Below are 6,776 nucleotides of genomic sequence, written 5' to 3'. Positions count from 1 at the left end.
GAGACTCCCAATTTATATAATGAAAACTAAAAGCCTTGTAAAATAAAAGATCCCCAATCAAAGTTTCACCCTTAATGTTTGAATTTTTGCATTCTATAATAAGAAAACCTTTAGATTGATTCCTTATATTTACTTGGCCTTGGAAGATTTCATTCCATCGTTTATGAAGTTTTTCAATAATGTTCTAGTTCCCCCAATTTACAAGATCCCCGATCAAAGTTTCACCCTTAATGTTGGAATTTTTGCATTCTATAATAAGAAAACCTTTAGATAGGGTCCTTATATTTACTTGGCCTTGGAAGCTTTCATTCCATTGTTTATGAAGTTTTTCAATAATGTTTTGGTTCCCCCAATTTGGTAAAAATGTCATACTTTTCATGTTGTTCCCAAATTGGATTTTAAATATTTGCTTGAATGATAAAATCTTTGCTTTCTTTCTCTTCTTTTTTTGTTCACTTGCTATGAAAATTTGATGATGGTTTCTGGCAATCCAACATTCAATCTTTTGCTTGTGAATGCAACATTTGCTTGATGTTTTTTCCTTTGCAACTCATACCATCCACCACTTCCAATAAGATTTATGTTTACCCCTAAAATGAATGTAAGAATGTTTGTAGAGAATTTGTGGATTCATCTTCCTTTTGTGAGATTTATTTTCCTTCAATCACATGATAAATTGTTTTAAGTTTACATTTGATCAAGTGGAAAAAAAATCACAGTCCACCATTATGAACCATAAAAATATACTTTTCCTTTTGTTCACTATTTTTCCTTTTTTAATTAAAAAATATTAATCATATTGTTTGAATCCTATTAACATTATTTTAACATGAAGGTTATAAAAGTAATAGAAAATTTATTAGAATGGTGTGAGTATCGAAGAGGGAAAAATAGTTTTACCACATATGAAGAGGAATATTAAGTCCTACAACCAACTAATATTGAAATCAAGGGTTGGATGTGGAGGAGAAATGATGAAATGAATAAGTCATGCATGATAGAGAAAGGAAAATGATATATTCAAGGTCATTTTTGTTTTTGAGATTAAATTTGAGGTGAGATAGAGAAGTTGTAACATTTTTTTGACACTTTATCTATGTCTAGAGGGTATTTCTACGATATAAGTAAGGAAACACAACCAAAAACATAAGGTTACTATGTTGTTTAGACTTGGCCAAGAAAAATGCAATCATGCTAGACTTTGCCACAACAAATTACCTACACCTTGCTAGAAGTGCATACATAATCAAAAAGTTAAAATTGACATTGTATTTATGCCTTCGCTTCCATAACAAGTGGTATCAAACTTATGGTTTTGCAACATTTGTGGTAGGATATGGGATTGATTTTACAACATCAAATGGCAAAGATTTCACATGCAAGGTTCGAGGTGGAGACTTTTAATGGAAAGAATAAGTTTGAGCTATGGAAGCCTAAGATGCATGATTTGTTAGTGTACAAAGGATTGTACAAGGAATTGGTTTGAAAGTCAAAGAAACTTGCAAATATGTCTAATGAGGACTGAGATGATTTTGATATAAAATATCTTAGCACAATTCAATTATGTTTGGTTGATGAAGTTCCTTGCAATAGTGTCAAAGCAGGAATGATAGTGATGAGAAGGTGTTCATGTTGGATGGGTGTTGACATCCTAGATATATGGAGAAACATTGGCTCTTTGGACTATATAATGGAATTCTTATGTTGGATTTGCAAATTAATCCCATGGTTTTACGAAAGCATTGGATGATAAGCCATTGGTTACATGGGAGTTGATAATTTTATTACCTAAATGCCCCTAAACAACTTGATACATTTTGTAGCTTTCTAATTTCTAAAAGTTGCATTCCTTGGTTTAGAGGATGGTTTGGTGTTGTGGCATGGTACTCTTGATTATGCATTAAAGTTTTGGCATGATTAGTGCTCATAAGAGTGCTCATTGGAGTGTTATTTGAGAAGATGTTTAGATCATTATGTCATGAGTAGATTCCTAAACTAGTTCTTTTAGCATTAAGTACATTGGTCATTTTCTTGGGAGCTTCATGAGAACTGTGGTGTTCCAATTGGAGCTTAGAAGCAATTGACTGACTAGAGGCGCTCATGGATACTAGAAGACTTAGACGAGGCTTAGAGTTCTCTAGTAATTAGAGATGTGTTGAGATTTCAACAAGACTTCTAAGGGGGCTAATCCTTGGTTGGGCATGAGGAGTTATCAGGGAGATTGTGGTTAGGAGATTGTTGGATAATGATACTAATATAGCAATAAAGCTATAAAACAATGAAAAAAAAAAAAAAAATCTCTTTTTTTTGAAAGAAAACATTTTTCTTCTTTAAAAAGAAATTGCTAATTTCTTTAAAAGAATAAAGGTAGATTTTTCTATGTTTGGTGATGGTTGTTATCCTGAAGATATTATAAATATCTTTTTTGCCTTAATGTCAAAGTAATTATAAAAGAGTTAAAAATTTCAAATTACAAAAGCAATTATATATTGTAAATTGCAAGAGCAATTATGAGAGTACCAATACCTTCCTTTGTCAATGTTTACTTCATCTTTTGTTAAGATTAAGGTTTTCCCATATAAATTGACATCATATGTGTGATATTATATTGTTCCATTTTATTTTCTTTATTATTTCCTTCACATCTATTTGTACTACAATAATTTATAATCTATGTTTATGTTTTCAATTCCATAAAATTTAGCATGCAACCCTCTAGCTTAACAAGAAACACTTACTATATTCAATTTCTTGAAACTTTGTACGTAATTTCCTAGCGAAAATTTTTAATGAAGATTTTGAGTACTAACATTAAAATATTATTAAAAACATTAAACAATGCAATTCAATGAATGATGTAAACATAAATGACACATTTCTATTCTAAAACATAAATGACACATTTCTATTCTAAAATTTAGGTAGGACTTTGCTCTATATATCTCTTAAGCTATTAAATGCTTTATTTAAAATTTCAAAAACAATATTTTTCTACTTTTCCCCCTTTAAGCTCGACTTAAAAAATCTAATTGTTCAGTAATATTTTTTCAAAATTTTGCGGGACATTCGATGCATACTAATAACAATAAAATAAAATTCGTACAACATATAAAAAAACTTAAAAAACAGGCTCATTGAAATCATAATAGAGTTAAAATAGTTCACAAACAGATTGGCTTTATTGGAAAAAGGCATCTGAACCAAAGTGAGAAAACTCCCACAATGAAACAAAATCCACATGAACATATATACATCTGGATGCAGTATTTGGAATGGGTAGTTCGATCCCAAATGGCAGACCTGACATAGACAGAACACACAATGATTATTTCAGGCATAAGGACCATACAATATGACAAATGTTAAGGAATTGAAACATAGTAAAAAAGACAATCAAACCATCATTTCCAAGTGTTGAGTTGATTGCAAATTTTTCTGATTCCTTCCACAAGATTCTCCTATTTAGCTTTTCTCCATTCTCCACTCCCTCCTCCAGGTTTCCTGAAACATTAAAAACAGTTCAATGTTATGAAACATCCATGGTGTCTAAAACAAGTCTTTAACAAATACCTCATCAGTAGATCCGCCTTCCTTCTACACATCTGACTATCTGAAGTAAACAAACAAGGATCTCGAACCACAATAAACACACCTTTTAGAAACTGGATATAAAATCCGCTCTCTCCTTTCTGCAGGTATGTGACAGTACACCTTGTTAAAGTGTAAGCTTATGTTTACAGATTGTTTCACTGATCATCACAGTAATCTCCATAAGATTAATTTTCTTGTTTGAGATGATGGTATCTTTCACTGATCATCATCAGTAATCTCCACAAGAATCATTTTTTTGTTTGAGATGCTGGTATCAGTATGAGATGCTGGTATCAGTCAGCATTTCTGACAACAATTTGTTGTTGGGGGCGGTTTGTTTAGCAATCCAAATGCAATTGCCAACTTCTACAATGGCATCAAAAAGATAATTGTTTCTCTTCTCCCGTCGCAGCATTAGTGCATGTTTTGAATCTAAAAACTAAGTTGCTGCCTTCTGTTTACAGCACAATTTTTCCAATTTTGCGTAGATTTCCTGTGTCTGTCAGTCAGGGTGTTTGTTCTCCAACACAAAAAGCACGTACCATTTTATGGTCTCCAATCCAACTACATCCTGGTAACTTTTTAACTCCTCTTTCTTTCATCAATTTCCTTACCATTTGAGCCTCACCCCAGCTGCCCACGTCTGCGTAGATGTTTGACAAAAGAACATAAGGTGCAGTGCTTTTAGGATCCAACTCAAAAAGAAGATCAGCTGTTAACTTTCCCAACCCTATATTCTTATGTGTTCTGCAGGCACTAAGCAAACATGTCCAAACAACTTCCATAGGTTTGATTGGCATTTTGATGATGAAGTTTAAAGTTTCCTCAACACAGCCAGCACGGCCAAGAAGGTCAACAATGCATACATAATGATCAATTTTAGGCACAATGCAATAACATCGATTCATGTCGTTGAAGTACTTGCATCCCTCGTCCACTAAACCTGCATGGGTACATGCTAATAAAACACAAACAAAGGTTACACAATCGGGGTACGTTCCAGACCGCTTCATTTGTTCAAAGAGTTTAAGAGCATTTTGGCAAAACCCATTTTGTGCATAACCTGCAATCATTGCGTTCCATGAGATAACATCTCTTTGAGGCATTTTATCAAATAATTCACTTGCCTTCCGTATGCTTCCACATTTTGCATACATGTCTATGAGGCCACTTAAAGTTACAACATGTGAGAAAAATCCATTTTCGATTATGCTTCGATGGATACCCATACCCTGTTCCAAAGCTCCACTTTTGCCGCAAGCTGCAAGAATGCTAGAATACGTTGATGAGCTTGGCTTTACACATGCCGATTGCATTTGCTTAAAAGTTTCCAAGACCTTTTCGGTAAACCCATTTTGTGCATAACCTGCAATGATTGCATTCCACGAAACCACATCTCTCTGATGCATTCTGTTAAACAATGCACACGCCTTTTGTATGCTTCCACATTTGGCATACATGTCCAATAGCGAGCTTGCAACTACAACATCTGACAAAAATCCGTCTTCAATTATGTGTCGATGGATGTTCTTGCCCACTTCCAGAGTTCCCATTTTGGCACAGGCTGGGAGAATGCTGGCAAAAGTTGTGGACATTGGTTTTACACCTTCCAATTGCATTTGCTTAAACGTTTCCAGTGCCTTGTTAACAAACCCATTTTGTGTATAGCCTGCGATCATTGCAGTCCAGGAGACCGCATTTCTTTGAGGCATTTCCTTGAATAGCCACAATGCCTCGTCAATGACACCGTATTGTGCATATCCTGCAATCATTGTATTCCATGAAACCACATTTTTTTTGGGCATTTTGTCGAACAGTTCACGTGCTATGTGTATGCTCCCACATTTTACATAAACGTCTAGCAGGGCACTTGCTACTACTACATCCGACAAATATCCCCTTCCCCGTATGTTCCGATGGATGTCCATGCCCTGATCCAAAGTCCCCATTTTGGCTAAGGCTGGGAGGATGCTGACAAACGTTGTGGGGTTTGGCTCAACGCCTGCCACTTGCATTTGCTTCAAGGTTTCCAGGGCTTTTTCCACAAACCCATTTTGCGCATATCCTGCAATCATTGCGTTCCATGAGACCACGTCTCTTTGAGGCATTTTTTTGAAAAGACTTACAGCCTCGTCAAGAAACCCATTTTGTGCATACCCTGCAATCATTGCAGTCCATGAAACCACGCTCTTTTGAGGCATTTTATCAAACATTTCACGTGCCCTCTTTAGGTTTCCACATTTTGCATACATATCTACCAGTGCATTTGTAACTACATCTGATAGAAGTCCCCTTTCCGATATCATCTGATGGATGTCGATGCCCTGTTCTAAAGCTCTTACTTCCGCACAGACTGCAACTATGCTCGAAAAGGTATAATTATCAGGTTGGACGCCTGTTCTTTGCATTTGGTTGAACAGTGCCAATGCCTCATAAGGGTACCCATTTCTTCTGTAAACTGCAATTATCGTATTCCATGAGGTCACGTTTTGTTCTGCCATATCGTCAAACATTTTACGTGCATCCTTCATGCTGCAACACTTAAAATACATGTTGATAAGCTTATTTCGAAATGATGTGCCTGCATCAAATTCAAATACTTTGAGAGTGCTGTAAGAATGGATTTTCCTACCCTCTGAGAGATCTTTCTTCGAATTGCAGGCTTGCAACAGTCGATACGTAGATCGGTTAACAAGGTGTATGTGTATAGAAAAGAGAATGTGTAGCGCCTCCTTCAACAAATCTCCTCTACATAATTCTGTAGGATTGAGATTGGTAGCAGAGAAAATTGGCATCGGCATCGTATGATTATGAGGAAACGTACATTGTCAATAAACTTGTTTGTACCGCAGTACCAAAGAAACCCTTTCACTCCCTCTAACCTCCGAAGGAATTTTACTGCCATTCACACATTAATGAAAAAAGGATATTAAAAAATAACACACTAATGAAAAAATCTAAAACTGTGTTAATCCATAATACACCATTCCAAACATGGAAAATAAGGAATTCTATATTGAAAACAAGGAAACTATATAAATCTATTTTGAAAACAAGGAAGTTCAAACTGAAACTATATAAATCATATTGAACAGCTTGTGGTAAATAGATAGAAACATATGGATTTCAAGGCTTAAGGCTCAGATTTAGATATCTTGAGCCACCAAATTCTCTTCACTCTTTTC

At 35.0% G+C, this 6,776-nt stretch overlaps 1 pseudogene across 2 annotated transcripts; it reads right to left on the bottom strand.

Moving 5' to 3' along the window:
- Positions 1 to 3,109: 3,109 nt before the first annotated feature.
- On the bottom strand, positions 3,110 to 6,570 carry LOC149541579 (pentatricopeptide repeat-containing protein At2g13600 pseudogene; annotated as a pseudogene). 2 transcript variants are annotated; one of them, XR_016355350.1, is made up of 4 exons: positions 6,224 to 6,344; positions 3,653 to 6,123; positions 3,400 to 3,501; positions 3,110 to 3,300 (listed from the first exon to the last, which is right to left on the bottom strand). The product of XR_016355350.1 is annotated as a pentatricopeptide repeat-containing protein At2g13600 pseudogene, transcript variant X2 (transcript). The 2 variants fall into 2 exon arrangements; XR_016355349.1 differs by having other exon boundaries at positions 3,653 to 6,570.
- Positions 6,571 to 6,776: the final 206 nt, after the last annotated feature.

This window comes from Cupressus sempervirens, chromosome 8 (assembly GCF_028749045.1).
Source record: "Cupressus sempervirens isolate cs-2001-9-10 chromosome 8, ASM2874904v1, whole genome shotgun sequence".
Lineage (NCBI taxonomy): Eukaryota > Viridiplantae > Streptophyta > Pinopsida > Cupressales > Cupressaceae > Cupressus > Cupressus sempervirens.
This window is presented reverse-complemented; position numbering and strand designations above follow the sequence as displayed.